Here is a 17,666-nt window from a genome sequence, read left to right on the forward strand (position 1 = left end):
CAACACAACTTCCTGAGAGGTTGTACCTGGAGATAATGTACATAGGTTTGGTGTCCTTTGTGCTGGAATAGTTATGCTGGAGACTAAAACATTGGACAGCAATTTGCTACTGTCCAAATGCATGGGTTGCACACACCTGGAGGAGTCAATGTGGTTCTGCTACCCTGCTCTCAGTTAAAAACTGGGAAAATTTCAAAAGCAACAAGGATGGCTGAAGGTACGGCCAGATTTCAGACAAAGAATGACTGAGAAGTCATTGGCCAGGGGGAAAAAACTGTGACTGAGGAGCTATATAACAGCAATCTTCAATCTCCCAGGTGTTCTGGAGAGAGCAGGTGAGGCATCAGCTCTCTGTAGCCTCTTCTGGAAGCAGAGTTGAGGACCATCAAATTAAGAAAGTAGAAAGCTGCTTCAAAACAAATAAAACAGGATTGTTTCTCACATAGCTAGAAAAGTCTTTGCCAAAGGATTTCCATACATGAAAGAGAATGGAGAGGTGTTTAGAAGAACAGTCATTAATACTGACTACAAACCACACAGGGCTCAATAAACCCCCTGAACTGAAAATAGTTTGCAGTTGTAAAAATAAGATGGGGTACTGGGCCAAATGGGCTGCTGTCTGAGGCAACATATTCACACCTATGTTCTAAAACAGGTTTTCACTGACCAGTATGGTAATTCTGGTACCGTTTGTCCTGCACAGTTTTTCATCTACAACTCAGATATAAACATCTTTCCTACAAAGTGCTTTAAAATCTTCTCAGCCTCCTCCTACACATGGTACTGCAAAGTATTTAGCAATTCCCAGGAGCTTCTCAGCCATTTGCAGCATCAGGCTCTAAGCTTGTGACAACAAGAAAATTTAATAAAAATAAAACCAGAAATGATTTTTACATTATTTGCTTAATCTAAACCATTTCCCACTATTGCTGTATTACATATTTGAACTCAGTTGCTTAAAAGCAAATCCCACTAACCACAAGTTATTCCAAATTGAGTTACTGGTACTTGTATTGAGAGAGATTTTTGCAATATACATTTCCTATTCACATTAATGGGCAGCAAACCTGCACTTGTCCCAACTTCCATTTCTTTGATTAGGGCAAATGTGAGTGCTCTGTAAGGTACTGCTTGAAAGGGGAGTTTTTGACCACAGCTGCAAGGTTAAATAATTCCAGTAAAAATATACTTACAATGAAATTGCTATTTTATCTGATATTTCTGGATTACATAGGTTAAACCTAGAAGGTCATTGTTTGGGCAGAGAGAAATATTTTTCAATAATCAGTAAAGCTCTCCCTGCATTAAGTCATCTGCCACGTTGCCAAAGACCTACGTCTTCTGTGAAACACCAGTGGATTCTCCATTCTGTGCTGACAAAGAGTGTAATGTCATCCTTTCTTAGAGAAATCAAAGGGACTTGAAGGATGACAGTGCTTTTTAAAAATAAATGGCAATGGACTAAATTGTTTGCTTTCATTTACACCTGGCATTGATTCTGATGGGAATAATTTTTGATAGAAGACTGAGACCTCAGCCTGGCAGCACTTCATGACAACGAGAATTAAAAACATTCAATTCAAGGTTGAATGTAAACAAAGATCATGGAAGATTTGATCTATTGTCCTATTATAGGCCCCTGGAAAGTATTTCCAGAATGCATTAGTATGCCTAAGCTCCCCAAGAAAATGAATGTTTTGGTATAATGGTGATATCACCCCCAAAAACCCTTAAACAACAAAAACAAGTGGCAGCAGTAATCGCATCTAGAAAGCAATCTCAGGGCTGTGTAAGCATTAGATTTGATCCCAAGACATAATGACACACACTCGAGGTCAGCTGGGGGGTGGTGTTTGTGAGGTTTCACTTTTAGTGTCCTGAGCACTTTCAAAGGACTCCTCTCACCTCCCACCCACGATGGTTATCCCAATACTTTCCATCCCTGGGTTTTTTTGAGGCCTGTCCTTGTGGGATTTCAGCCCACAGTGGGGCCCAGGAGCAGCACTGGCCCAAGTCCCACCCTAACACAGACACATGACATTTGCGCAGAGCAAATACATCCTGCCAGATGAGCCACACGAGACTTTAAGGCACCCTCCAATTATTTTTCTCCTCACAACCCCATATTCCACATTTCCCTGGAATATGAATTCCCCTGACACCTCCTGTTCTTACCACTGCACCCCTAACACCTCACACTGCTGGGATAGAGAGAGGAATCCACTAACTGGCACTGTAGGGTGTGTTGGATACCCCATGGAAGGTTTAGCTTTCTTTGAATGCATCTTTAAAAGTCTCTCTTTTGCTCGAGTCAAGTACTTGAGCTCGTAACCTCTGGGAATATTTGAGAGCACTCAGGGCTAACGTGCTGACACTACATAGAATGCTAAGTGGATTCAAAGATGTCCAGGACTCTCACCCTGAATAGGAGAATTTCCTGTTTCATTCTTTGTTCACACCAAAGCCAAGCAAGTGGTCCCATCACTTCACTTATAAGGGAAAAACACTTTCATACACCCCAGGACCAGGTAAGTCTTGGGTACTAGTTTCTGTTCCTCCTCTTTCTTTTTAAGAGGGATAAAATCACACAGTCAGAAAACACTTTTGATGGGAGCCTTTTCTACCTGGTAACTAAACACAGGACTGGTTTTTGTTCACTCACAGACTAACCAGCCACTTGATCCCCTCTCCCTCACCCCCAAATCATTGCAGGGGTAGAAAGACTTCACTTTGCCTTCCTCTTCCCCAAACCTGAGCAACCACAACAGCCCAGAAGGAGTAGAGCTTCCCCCTCCATGAGGAAATATTACCCCTCCTCCCTTGGGAGCTGATGACATCTCTCTCCCAGAGCTTCAGCCAGTACCCAGGGGTTCACCTCATCTGGAGGGTTTGGTTGCTGCAAGGCTGAGGTTTCCAACACAGCAGAGCTCTGTGTCAGACACTTCTGCTCCTGCTGCTCTCTGAAAGATGTGCTAAGTCAGAATACACTTGGGGCTGGGAGGGGAAGCTGCTCTAGACAGACCACACTCTTCCAGACCCTTTCTAAAGGGCCACAAGCAAAATCAAACACTGGTGGTTAGAGGGCAACAGTTTTTAATCATGGTGGGGACAGCTTTGCAAACAAAGCCACCTCGCTGCTCATTTCTTTGTGTGTCTCCTTTGAATGCTGTGACATCCCTTCAGGGTGTTATAACAAGCAGAAAGGTTGGTATCACCATGAGCCACCAGCATCAGACCCCACGGCACAGAAGCCTTGGTTTTCCAGATAAGCAAAGGGGATTACTGAGGTTCAGCTACAAGTCTTATGCCAAAGTCTTTACTGAGTTAATGTAGTGAACATAATGCTGGTATAGTGGAGACTATCTCAGCACAGTAGTTCATTTTAAGGCAAACAAGCTCCCTGTAGAGAGATCAGAAAGCTGCTTCTTAGGAATTTAATTAACATTAGAGTATGTGAGATTATATGCTTCATGAAAGCATCATGATTCATGTCAACAGAGCCATTCTGCACTTATTTGAACTGGCAAAAACCCACATAGATTCAAGATGACAAGTCTACTTCGCTCTTAAAAAATGTTTATTCTTTATTATTATTAATGTGGCAGCATATGTATATAAGCAATTTAAAAGAGGTGAATCTAAAACCTCAAATATGAGAACAAACTTTTAGCCATAAACATCCACCAGCATTCATGTGAGACTGTCTCTGTGACTGGCACAGACCCTCTCAACTCTCAGCATGCAAAACACTAATGAAAAAACAAGTCTGTTGATCTTATTTCCAATGTCACATACAAGTTCAGTCAAAGAGAACACAGATAAAAAGTCATCCTTTGCAGGCTGCAGTATTGGCTAAATATTAGGGATAAAACCGAGGTCAAATGTGTATCTGGAAGAGCTCTGAGGTCATTAAGGACTGTAAATCCCCAAAGTACCCTGCTTACAGTATTTTCTACCCTCAATCATCCACGGCACTTTATAAACCACAGGCAGGAGTCTGCAAGATGCCCACAATCAGACACCTCTTTCTGCCTCCTCTCCCTGGCAATCAGACTGGGCATGGTTTCATGTCAGTGGCTCAGAGTTTCTTGAGTGTCAGGCTAAATTTTCCACCACTTGTTTTCATCCCGATTTTCCTAATGACACTAAGCGATTTCTCTTCCCCTTTTGTGTAAAGTAATCTTAGAAGAGTTTTAACTCCATTATCCTACCACTCATTAGTCATTGTGGATTTGAGGGGTGGAAGACACTTTCACAGATGGGTGTGCCTTGGGACAACATTGAGTGGACACTTGTCTTCAAATTTCTTTCAATTCTGCTGATTTCCTTTAGCTCTGAGCAGGAGTACATGAACTTTTCCAATCCTGTCCCACCCATTTCAGCTAATAAACCATTAATTACTTACCCTTTGTAATGCTGGCCCTTTAAATGTTTTGGCAGTCATGGGAATAGTTCTTAAATGCTTCTTAGTGAATCAGTAAACAACATTTTGCCACCTTAGTGAGGGACACTCTCAGGTTCTGGGCCCATGTAGCTTCACATATTTAATTATATTAAGACATGATTTCTCAGTGATGTGATCCTGCCTGGGCTGATATGTAAAACTGCTCTATAAAAGCACTTTCTGCAAAATATTTGGAAAAAAATTAATGCAAAATTACCCATCTTTTCTGAGGAATGTCTAATAAAAATTGAGTGTGGAATGAGGTCTCTTCTTCCACTCTTCTCAATAACAAAGAAAAATCCTGTAGAACTTCTGTATGAGCCATCTGGGCCACAGGCCCCAAGTGCTGTGAACCCTGCGGATTCACCCGGGGACTGCTTGGCTCTTCCCGAGACTGCCTGGCACCCAGACTGCCCACTGCTGCTCAGACTGCAGGAAAAACCATCTAAATGGCACTGGCCTTCTCCAGGGTCACTTGGGAATTCGAGATGTATGGGGGGAGCAGCTCAGCTGCAGGATGAATATAAGTTCAGCCAGGGTGATTGTTTGAATCCCGCCAGGCAGCCAAACCAGCTGGTGGCATCGTATTCAGAGTGATGGGGCTTTAGGTTACAACATTCAGGGATTTAGCTTTTGTCTAAACAGAAGGACATCAGAAACACATCAGAAATGAAATGTTGAGTAGCTGAGAGATAAGGGAGTTTTCAGATGAGCCCTGAAGGCTGTGCACACACAGAGGAGGAAGGAAGCAAGGCTGGAGGTGACTGCATGTCCCCATGAAGTAATGAGTGCTGGCAGTGCTGGTCATGAGGAGAAGCACAGCCTCCTGAGTCCTACAGCACCAAGAACCTTCGCTCCATCACTGCTCTCCTAATGCAACAAGAGGGAAGGGGTGATGGCCCTGCCTGGAAAACAAGGGCCCCTAAACTGCTGCCAGCAGTCCTCAGCATGGAGCAAAATGAAGAGTCTTGACAAGATGCCTTATGGACACTGCTGCATTTCCTAATTTTTCCAGGCTAACTGCTGATGGAAGGAGAACTGCAATGGTAGCCACTCTATGCTGGCCTCTTACATGTTCTTCAAGAGTTATTGCTCAGCTCCTATCTCTTCCCAACAGTCCCATGGCATCAGCTCACTTCTGCTGTTGGGTATCGCACCAAACCTGCCAGGATTTCTCAGTCTGTATGCCAGAACTTTCTTTTTCTTTCTTTCCAGAGGAATTATCTGGTCACAATGCTGAATAATTTGTTAGAAGGCCAACCCAGACAGCTGTGTGAAATGTTTGCCCCAAAAGAGACTCACATCACATTACATTTGCAGATCAGCTTCTCTGGCTGGTAACCACGTCAGAGGCATGGCACAGAGCAAAGGCACAAACCCCATCATCTCCTTTCAACAAGTCATGGAAACACACAGTAACTGCTTCAGCAGACTCTGTCAGACCAGGGTCCCCTCAACAAAATATTGCTGCCATAACTGCAAGATGTGCCCAGCCCAAATCTCCTGCTCTTTGTCAGCAATATCACTGCTCTAGAGCTCACCAAGCCAACAGATTGGCTTCAGTATTGTTGGTCAGATTGCTGCAGGCTGGATGAGGCATCTCAGATCCAGGAGCTCTGGACATAACTGAGGTTTGTTTCCAAATGCACAAGAGTTGCCAAAGGACAGAGAGGCCCTCCTTCCCAAAATTTTGTTTCAACAGTACATAGAACCTCTATTCTTCCTTTCAGTCAGGTGTTTATATAAGCAAAAGTATCTTGGGAAGCGCCCTTCGTAGATTTGGATCTTTCTGTCCCTTCTGAAATGACCAGGATTTTTGTTCATTAATTTGAACCTGAGATTGTCTGCAGTCCAACACTAATAGCAGAAATGTGCCATTTACACCAATTAAGCATTCAACTTAATGTCTTTATATAGCTGATCTGTAGCAGAATTTGGTCAGATTCTGCTTTCTTTTAAACTCATATAACACAGTTTAATGGATATGAAAGCAGAATTAGCTTTTCTTTTATTTTTTAATAAGCCATTTTAGACATTCTAGCTGTAGACTCATCACTCACACCACATTTCTGTCTCCTGCTTGGCTTCTCTTTTACTTTTCCTGTCCCAGAACTTACTGTTCTCTACAAGGAGAAACACACAACACACACAATATGCAAAATTACAGAGGAGAATCCCAGGCCAGGGCAGAACCATATTTTAAAGAGTTGTTTTAGGATGGCCACGTTGAGCACTCAGAAGTAAAAAGCTCTGTTAATGCTGTAACCTGGGCACATCCCCTTATGCATTTGCATGGAGTCACAGTCTTTAATTTACACGAAGCCATCAAGTATCTTCATTCCCAGCCAAACTCTTTCCTAGAGCAACTCCACATAGGCTTAGCTGCCCATGTGTGCTGCAGAGCACATACCCGGGGCATTCAATGGATAACAATGAATAACTCAGCTGCATGGTCCTGCTGTGCTGGAGAAAGTTTCTGTGCAGTAAAACATGGTTGAACTTCCCTATCACAGGGAGCAGAAAGCAGGTTCTTGTGAACAGGGAGAATAAGGTGGCCCTGTGAGGAGTTGTAAGGATAGGAAAAGCAGCTGAGCTACTCAGTCTGCACTGCTCATCTGTCTGCTGGAAGAGGAAGATTGGAGAGGAAATCCAGTTTAAGGTATTCTCACCTCTACACGTGTTCACTTGTACATGTGTATTTGCTCAGGCTACAGCAGATTTCTGCACACAGTTGCACTGGATCCCAAAAGGAAGTGAATTGTGGCAGAGCCAGAGGGATGGATAAACAGCCCAAAAAATATTGTGTGGAGATAGGATAAGGGAGAATGACTTTAAGCTAAAGGAGGGTAAGTTTAGGTCATATATTAGGATGAATTTTTTTACTGTGAGGGTAGTGAGGCACTGAAACAGGCTGCCCAGGGGAGCTGTGGATGCCCCATCCATGGAAGTGTTCAAGACCAGGCTGGATTTGGCTTTGAGCAACCTGGTCCAGAGGAAAGGGTCCTTGCCCACAGCAGGAAGGTTGCAGAGATGATCTTTAAGGTCCTTTTCAACCCAAACCATTCTATGATTCTCTGAAGAGACACATCTTGGCAAAAAATACCTTTTTTTTGCAGAATCCCATCGCAAAGTGATTCCCAAACAGCACATCTGCCAGTGCCCTCTGCCCTGCCACAGGGGCATGCAACAGCCACACCAGGGAGGAGCAGGATCCACCCAGTCCTACTCCTGCCCCTCACTTCTGCCTCCCTCAGCAGCTGCTCAGGAAAGGGCAGGAGTGCAAGGCAAGCTGGAGTGGTATTTTCCCAGAATAGTGCTTTAGCCTCAAGCAATTTGCAGTTCATAGACTTCCTGAGCCGAAGACGGCATTTCTGTGGCAAGGAAAGTATTTCCAAGCCCTTGAAAAAAACAGGAGTTCATCAAGGGGTGGCACCTGCCGGGAAACCTTCCCGCGGGCCGGGCTGGTGCGTGCCCGTTATCCAGCTCCAGTACGGTTTCCCAGGAGAGATGGTTGGAATTTGCCAAGGCAGCAGGGGAAGGGAGGGCGGAGGGATGCTCCCGCTCCGGCTCGGCCGCCAGTACCGCCGCGCTGCCGCCAGAGAGAGCTCGAAGCCCGCGGGCCGAGCAGCCCCGGGCGCTCCCGGGGCAGCGCCGAGCGCGTCCCGCGTCCCAGCGGGAGCTCAGGCAGCTCCAAAGGGTCTGGGACAGCGGCCAGGAGGGCTGAGGGACATCCAGCACCTCTGGCAGCTGATGCCCAGCCCGCTCAGCCTCTGTAGCATGTCTTCGCCGTGGTCCAAACGCCTTTGAAAAGCGAGGCAGGAAATGCAAGGGGGATGGAGAGGGATTTTTTGCAAGAGCGTGGAGTTACAGGACAAGGGGGAATGGCTTCAAACTGAAAGAGAGTAAGTTTAGGTTAGATACTTGGGGGGAAAATCGTTTCTGTGAGGGTCGTGATGCACAGGTTTCCCAGGAAAGTTGTGGATGCCCCATCCCGATAAGAATTCAAGGCTATGTTGGATAAAGCTCTGAGCAATCTAGTGTAGTGAAAGGTGAGCCTGTCCATGGCAGGATTTTGGAACTTGCCAGTCTTTAAGGTCCCTTCCAAGCCAGGCCATGTTATGATTCTAAGATTCTGTGCTGTCAGTGAGCTCCTACGAATTGCTGGTGAATTCTTGGCACCAGGTACACGCAAACAGAAACATAATCACTTGCAACCTCCCTTACACATTGCTTTATGGATTACCACTCAAAGATCTGTCAATGCGGGGTCAGTTGGCCAGATGGATGTTCTGAGGGAGTTGATCTGCTGCAAACTGTAGCAAGAGGACAAGCAGCATCCTGGAATATCTGTGAGGGACAGCACTGTGCCACTTGAGTGCTCACCATTGCTCTCCTGGGCACCCTGGCCCCTTTTTTGAGAACTCTTGTTTGCAGCGCTCCAAAGAGCAGCCCCTGGTTTTGCAGGCAATGGGAGAGAGAGCAAGAAAGGATATCTCCAGGGTTTTGCAAGTATAGCTATGGTGAACAGCCTGCAGCTATCCAGCTAGTGTGAGGAGTGTCATTTTAATCATAAAAACCAAGAGTTTGTTATAACATTAGTCTCTCCCCTGAATCTCATCTGGATCTCACTCACTCCTGCCTAATCTCTAAACTAGTGTGAGATAAAAGGGGAACAGAGACACCAGGAGAGCCTACAAGTTCTACCTCCCTTGCCAAGCTTAAGAGCACATCCTTTCACATCCTTTCACATCCTCCTCACCAGCTCCCCCCGCCGGCACACAGGACATTCCCCCAAGCTGCCTCCGTGTCCCACAGAGCTGGTGCCCGTAATGGAGAACCTCTCCACTCGTGCTGCTGTTTCAGCAGAGAAAGAAGTGGCAGCTGCTGCACAGCTCTGCTGTGCCATGTCTTGCCTGGATACACGTGAAAGTGAAGCCCAGGTCATCCCTGAGGGGGAAGGTTTCAGCTCTGCACATGCAGTGATGAGGAGCTCCAAGGAATCTGCATTGCAAGAACCCTAAATTGGAGCATGGCTCTCTCCCAAAAGACACACGAGAACTGGTGCAGCCCTCGCTGCCCCAGGAGGCAGCAGCTAAACAGACTCAGCTGGTCCCCTCAAACTACCACAGCCCCAACTAAAATGACAGCTCCTGGGCCTGTTTCAAAACTATCAATGTCCCAGGCACTTGCTGGGAAAAGCAACACACCTGAATTCCTTCAGAAACACCCTCAACAGGGAGTCATCTCTTCACATCAGTATATTTTTACACATCTTCAAGGCAGCCCAGCAGACTGAAGGCTCATATCAGCACCCAGGGACAATTTGGGTGTTCCTGACACACCTGAAGGGCTCAGAGCCCTACTGATGGGTCACACTCATCCTCATCCTCATACTATGTCTGGTTTAGTCACCTCTAGCTCGCTGGATATGCATAATCTTTCACCTTGAAGTCTCTTTAAACACTTGACAATGTCATTACTTTCTTGGCAAACTTCAAGCCCTTACAAGAAGACAAATATAAGTCAGGGAATGTAAAAAAACCAAGTAACATTTTTAAAATAGGCTAGAGAATATATATCCTTCCTGACAAGGGTCTCATTAGAGATTATCTGATCACATCCTCTCAACTGAATTTTTGACTTAGGGTATCCTTCCAATCACCTTCTGGCTGGGCCAGATCCTGTTTCTGATTATTCCTGTCCTATGGAAATGAAACCATGTAAAATGAAAGTTAATAATGCACAGTTTATTTTCAGACAGATGGAATATTTCATTAACTACTCTCGGGATTTTGGCATGAGTTTTTAAAATAGGATTCTCAACCTAATCTAAACCAAATGGGAAAATATATTCATCATTGTGGCAGAAACTATGGAGGAGACAAACTTCTTCTAAGTAGCACTTTCCTTTCTGCAGTCCCTTCTCTTGCCCAGGAATCAGAGCTGCTTGTACTCCCTTTCCCTTGAGCCACTTTTTCATTAATTTAGAAGAGATCCCAGATGCACTCAGGAAACCACAGATGTCACAGATGGCAGCACCACAGCACCTCCGCTGGGAAGCAGGACTGCCTTATTCCAGCTTGGCCAATGGCTGGAAAGAGGTCCTACCTTAATCCAGGTGGGTGATCCCTTTTGATGTCTTCTTAGCAAGCAAAGTGAGAGGGGAGGTCTCCTTTTAATATCTGGGACTGAAAACTGGCCTGAGCTGCAGCACCGAGCAGTCAGTCCCTGGCAGGAGCTTGGCCAGGGGTCTGCTTTGTGCCCAAGCCCTGCCAGAGGCTGTTATCATACCAACACAGGCTGGGGACTGTCTCCATTTTGGCACACGTGTGTTGAGTCCCTTGGATTAACCTTTGCTTAATTACACACCTCAGGCTAAATACTTTGAATGTAATGTGAGGGGAATCTGGCTTACATGGGTCTTTTTTGTCCCATTTCTCATTTGTGCTGAGAGTCACCCCTGGCCCAGGTAGACTTTAGAAGTAAATGAAAAGACTGAATCTAATATTCATCAATGCACCTGATGGGATTGTCTGTAATGTATTTCCCAGCCTTAAAGTCTTTTCAAAAGTCCATAAAATACACCATTTCCTTGTGCATTTTTTCCCATAACCATGCTAATTCGCCATCCCAGTTGTGCAGATTGTGCTGGGGCAAGAGGTGTTCTGATTATTTCCTTTGTTTATGGTATTAGACTTAAACTATTGTTGATCTTATTGTTCTTATTTGTAACGTGTTCACCTCACTAGGACAGTAATTGTGTCAAGCAAGTTGGAGTCCAATCTGCAGAGCTGAATATTCAGAACAGCAAAAGAAAGGCTCCAATTTTTCAAGCAGCGGGCATATTACTCCTCCATTTGGATTATTAAATTCTAATTATAGCCTGTTGATCCAGTTACAATGTTGTTTGTAAATCTAAATACAGTTCTCTAAAGCCTGCATTTTATTTCTTAACCTGTTGATGCTTAGTAAAAAAACACCAGTGTGCCTAATAGAGCAGGTGGAGCTCAGCTTGCTTGTGATCAAGCTCTTTTTCCCTCATCTGTATTCCTTTGGGTATGTTTAGGAATGAGAGCTTAACACCAGGAAGAACCATGAAAAAGCATTTCACATAATGCCTTGGTACCTGTGGACTCAACAGAGCTGGGGTCAGGAAGATATTTTCCCTTAGGTAGCATTAATGAGGATTCCCAGGCTTTTTGGGAGGAGGGCAAAGGCAGTTGGGTTTGGTGTCTCTGCTCTTCGGGCAGTTGCCCAAGCTCTTCTGGGAACAGCCCCTTAACAATTCCCTCTTACACAGACAATTCTTTTAGTCCCTTCTTTTCATGCAATGTTTTCTGCCCTTCCAAGACCTTTTCTTTCCTCTGTCTTCACGAATATTAAATGCAAGGAAAGCAGAGAAGCCCAAGCCAAGTGGTGTGAGCAGCAACGGTTCCCAGGAAGTGCTGCATTTCAGATGGCTGAAAAGCCTCCCCAGCTCTAAGCTGGGAGTGTACCTGCAGCATCCTCCCTCACCTGTAAGTGGAGAGGGATTTTGAGTAAGAAATTACTGTGATAGATGATTGCCTGAGTCCATAAACCATACTCCCGTCACAACCTTCTTTTTTCTTCCAAGCCTTCTTTAAAGCTCCAGCACCCTTGTGCGCTCACAGTGCTCACAAGCCCCCAGCACAGGCTTTTAGCCAGGCTTCTCACACACCTGGTGAGGTGGCCCACTGTGGCTTGACTGCTGGGCATGGAAATCACCAGATGCACACTCATGATTGTCACTAAATCTTGGAGAGCTCCTCCCTGAGCTAGGCTCAGCTCCAGGCAGGGAAGCATTGCAATGTCACAATAGTGGGAAGGGCTAGGAAGGGGTTTTTGATGTTTTGACAGGTGGTGTTGGGGAATTTGCCCAGTTCCTCCTTTCATCCTTGTCACTCAGAATCCACTGGGGAAGGAAGGGAGGGAGGTGCCCTTCCTGGTAGGAAATGAAGTGAAGTTCTCCTAGAGATTTTCTGCTGAGGTCTCTACCCAGGAGTGCTTTGACAGAAATTTGGGATACAAATGTCCAAGCAATGGACAGCTCCAGCAGGTACCACTCTTGCTGTGGATCCTTTCCCATGGGTCCAACCGGGAAAGTCACTGGGATCCAGGTGGTGGGGGTGGAAGGTAGAACCTCCTTCCTCCCCTTCAAACAGCATCTGTGCTTGCAGTCTTGGCCTGGGCAAGCATGGAGCACAGAGTACAAGGATTGAAAGACATCAGGACATTCCAACAGCTGGGATGAGGATGGAATGGGGGACAGGGCAGGAGTTAGCTGGAGAGCTGAGTGCTCACACACACACACGTTTCCACGTGAGATGTGCAAGGCAGGCTGGTGCTCCCTCCTGGGAGGAAAAGTGCTGTTTCCTTGCAAAACCCAGTGGATCAGCTAAGAGGGCACAGCCTTCAAGCCATGGGAAAGGCCTGCCTGTGGCTCTGCTTGCATCTCTGTGTCCTCCTGGGTGGGGACAAGAGGGTTCCATCTCCTCCAAGCTGTCACTGAACCTTGACAGTGCTCCCATGAAGGTGCGAAGGAAACTTTTCTCTTCTCAGATGGCTGTGACCAACGGGGAAAAAAGTATTGAGCCCAGGGTCTCTGCCAGGGAAAAGACAAGCTGGGCTGGAGGAGAGCAAGGGGGCTGCTTCTACTGCAAGGAAACAAATCTATTTCTCTAGTTGGGCAGAGTGCAGCATAGTGCTCTCATTGCTGGGAGTGAGGGCTGGCTGGGGCAAAAAGGCTCTGCTTGACCTTCTGCTGAATTCCTTGGCTTCATCCCTTCTGGAACAGCCTCCTTCCCCCACCCTCAGTGTGCATTTAATGGGGAGAAAGAGGCTTTTCCTGCATTTAGACGTTCCCAGCAGCCAGAGACCTGCAGAAGCTGACCTGAGAGGTGAGGGAAGGACCCTCGCTCTGCCCCGAGGAGAGGCACTTGTGCAGCTCAAGTAAAAACTCACTGCCATGCCCGAGCAAGCAGGTTTCTAAGGATCCCTGAAAGCCACAGGGAAAGGCTGTAATCCCGGGGATGTCGTGCTGCCTCTCGTCCCCTGCGCTCCCCGGTGCTCCGGCTGTGGGGTGACGGTGCTGTGCCGTCCCCAGACCGCAGCGTCCGCCGCCGTGGAGCGCCGAACGCCTCGGGCGAGCCGGGCTCGGGGGGACGTCGAGGGAGACGGAGAAGGAGAGCAAGGAGTAGCAACCAGAGTGTCACCCCTGCCTGGAGGGGGGACGGCGACGTGGGAACCGGAGAGGACGAAGGCGCCCACTCCGCAGCTCTCGTCCGGCATCCCCGCGGAGCCGGGGCGCCCGGGACGGGGCCGCTGCCCGGTCTGAGCGCACGGCGAGCTGGGGCCGCCTGAGCCCCGGCCGGTCGCGGCGGGGGGCAGAGGCTCTTCACCCTTCGGGGGCTCCGCGCCCGGGCGCCTGCCCTCTGTGCCGGCCGTGCTGCGGCTCCGAGCCGCCCCTGCCCCTCGCAAGGGCCGGGGCTCTCCGCTTTGGGTCCCCCAGCCTGAGTTTTCCAGCTCCGCGGGCTGGGAAAGGCCACAAGGGTGGGTTTGCTCCCTCGTGGCTTCGCTGCTTTTTGCACCGGGGAGTGTCCGAGGAGAGGCGCGGAGCCGCGGGCGGCTCTGGAGACACCGGCACCGGTTCCAAGGGATGCTCCCGCCCCGCGCCGGGGCACCCGCGGCCCGGCCCCGATGTGTGTCCGGCCGGGCCAGGAGATGCGAGGGATGGATGTCCTCCCGAGCCTAGGGAGAAAATAAAGAAAATAAATGGAAGCCAAACACCCCGCTGAACCGCGCTCACTCCGCCGCCAGCCGCCGGCGGGGCAGCAGCGATTTCACCGCCGGCGGCGAGGGGAAGGGGGAGCGATGGAGCCCGGACAGGTCCTGCGTGGGGAGCTGCTGTGGCTGTCGGCTCGCGGGTTCTCTCCTTGTAACCACTGCCCTGCCCGTGGAAGGAGTCACGACATTGCATCTGGGGAGAGGCTGCGGTTCAGCGCCTCTCGGGAACGGAACTCTCTCTTTATTCTAGGTTTGCAAACCACTTGTAAAATAACAAAAAAAGGTGGACGAAGGTCCGGTCTAAAATCCTGGAAACAAAAGGCAGTTTCCAGGCATCAGCCGGTGCTGGAACCGGCCCGCTCAGGTGCCGGGGAAGCGTTCGGGCTGTGTATCTGGGCTCTTGCTCAGCCCCGAGGCCGGCACCATCGAACTCTCGAACTGGCACAAATAAATTACCGGCAGGATGTGATAGCGCGATTCGGTTTGTTCTAGTTAAGTTTTCCTTCCTTTACAGGAAAGATATTCGGTTATTCTGTTCGGTTATCCCCCGCCACTCTCCCTGTGTTACTGTGGTAGCCAAAGACTGTCGACGACAGAGAAGAAAACAAATTTACTGACAAAATGTGTGAGAAAAAAAATTACAGTATTTTTTGGTCTTCAGAAACCAGACCTGACACCGGCTATGAAAAAAAAAAAAAAAAAAAAAAAGCAGCAAACACAAATTTTTCAAAATCGTCTCTCATTTAAGGTAAAATTCGACCAACCATTACAAGGAAAGATTTTAAAGCAACCGGGAAACTGTCAAAAGTTTGTTAAAATAAATAAAAATCCGTTTAATTGTTCAGTGATTCTAAGCAGTTTAATATCAAAGTGGGTTTTTAGATGAGAGGCAATACTTCCAAATAACAGACCACCACTACCTAAACTGATTTTAGTTGTGCTTCCACATGCGAGGCACATTACCGAATGAATAAAATGTGCCTTGGAGGTTCTCAAATCTCCTTAAAACTGTATTTGATTAAGATAAATTAATTCATTACAGTTATCAAAGAGCACGTTAAAGCATCATTCCTCGTTTTCTATATTTGCCTCCATTCCCGCACTATTTTCTTTTTCTCTCTTTTCTTTCTCTCTTTCTTTCTCTCTCTTTCTCTCTCTCTCTCTTTCTCTCTTTTCCTTTCCTTCTTCTCCTGACATGAAAACCTGCTTAATATTCTTACACTACAACGAGATAAAGGAAAAATTACGAATTCAACCTGGCATATATCTCTTCTTTCCTAGTTTCACCTCAGCTGAACAAAACGCAAGCCCACGATTTTCCCAGGGTGCTGTGAGATACGATCCTCACTGTGCTCTGTTGCTCCCGGCCGCTACGGACCAGCAAGGGAACCGGGGCTGCGGGCGAGCCCGGCCGGGAAGAAGCAGGGAACCCATCCCCGCGTGTACAGGGAACTCGCAGCCCTAATCCCGCTCCATCTTGGGAGGTGGCACGCACGAAAAAAAAAGGGGGGGAAAAGGGTTTTGTTTCCCCATTGTGCCTCTGTCCTGAATAGAAACCTCTGCGGCTTCCGCCCGCCCGGGAGCGGCTGGCCCGGGGGAGGCTGGCGGAGGGGGGGGGCTCGCCCTGGTACCCCCCAGCTGCCCCCAGGAGCGGGGCTGGAAAATACCGGCGGCTGCGGCTGCCTCCGCCCGCGCTGGGGCAGGATCCGCCCGTCCCTTCCCGAGGGGCGAGAGCGCGGAGGGGCGGGCGGGACACGCGTGGGTCGGCGGCGGGTGGCCCCGGGAGCGGCGGGACGTGCGCGGGGATGCGCCGGGAAGCGCGGATGGGGCGCGCGCGGGGGCGGGACGCGCGTGGGGAGCGCGGGATGGGAGGAGCGCGCGTGGGGCGGGCGCGGCGCGCGTGGGCGGTGCCGGGCCCGCGGGGCAGCCCCGTGGGGACGGACCCTGCGGCCGGGCCCGGCTGTCCCGCGGCCGTGCCCGGCTGGCTCCCGGAACAGGCCTTCCCCGGGGCCGCGTGGGAGCGAGGGCAGGGCGGCCCTGGAGCGGGCCGGGGATGGGCGTGCGGGGCCGCTGTCGCTGGGGCCGGGCTCGGCTCTCTCCCGCCTCCCGCAGTCCCCTCTGCGGAGCCGGGAGCCGGCCGAGGCACGGCCATCCGTGCGGGCAGGTGAAGCGTCCTGCCGAGGGCGTCCGGAGCGGCCCGGGCCCCGCCGCTCTCCCTTCGCCGGGGATGCCGTCCCGGCCCGGCCGCCCCTCGGAGCCGGGAGCGGGGCGGGGGCGAACCTGCCGGGCCGGCGGAGCTGCTGCGGGGACCGAGTGGGACGGGGGGAGCCCCCACCGCTGCCCCGCTCCCACCCCGCTCTGGGACTGGGGGTTTTCCCTGCCCCGAGAGCAGCCGGGCTGCAGCGGCGTCAGGCCGGGCGGCGGCATCGCCGACGCTGCAGAACAGGTTTTTGTTTGTTTAGCCCCCTTCTTTCTTTTTCTCACACAACAAATTTTCCTTTTTCTTTTTCCTTTTCTTTCCTTTCCATTTTTCGTTTTCTTTTTCTTTTTTTTCTTTCCCTATTTCTTTTCCTCCTTCTTTTCTTCTTTCTTTTTCATTTCTTTTTTCTTTCCCTCTTTACTTTCCTTTTTCTTTTTCTCCTTTTTTTGTCTTTCTCTTTCTTTTTCTTTTCCATTTTCTTTTCCATTTTCTTTTCTATTTTCTCTTTCTTCCTCTTCCTCGTTTTTCCTTTTCATTTCCGTTTTCTTTTCCATTTCCTTTTCCATTTCCTTTTTCTTTTCCATTTCCTTTTTCTTTCTTCCGTAATGCCAGTATCTTCACGCTTTTCTGAGCTATTTAAAACAAAGTTTAAAACAAGGTTTAAATGCAGTTTAAAACAAAGCTATAAACGCCAATCACCAAACGCCATTTTCCCAATGAATAACTTCCTTAAAGCATCCCCCTTACCTTCGGCTGGCGCCCGATGCAGCGGGATTCAGGGAAAGGAAGCGCTGTTCCTGCCGTACAGAGCAGGGAGCACCGCAATTAGGGAGCAGGTAAACTGGCGGGGCTTATGTGGCAGGTACTTGAGAGTATTACCTTAACAAGAGAAGTTATTTGAAAGCGCTAACTCTGCCCATCATCCCAAGGCTGTTAGTAATTTTAATTTACAGCCGTAATCTCTTTAACAGCAAATATGACACAGGTTTGTGAGCTAGCTGGCCCCTCGCCATCCGAGTCACACTGTGAGAGTTATGGTTCCCCAGGACTGGGGAACCCAACGGAGCCCTCTCAATTCCGTTCTCCCCACCGTCGAGGTGGTGACGGTTTTGTGTAGTTAATTCTAAAATGCTTGGCAGCTTGCCCGTCAAACCATAAGCAACAGAAAAATGCAAACAAACTCTGTGTTTAATAGTCACTGGACAGCGCAACTAATCC

Source organism: Corvus moneduloides, chromosome 8 (genome assembly GCF_009650955.1).
Source record: "Corvus moneduloides isolate bCorMon1 chromosome 8, bCorMon1.pri, whole genome shotgun sequence".
NCBI classification, from domain to species: domain Eukaryota; kingdom Metazoa; phylum Chordata; class Aves; order Passeriformes; family Corvidae; genus Corvus; species Corvus moneduloides.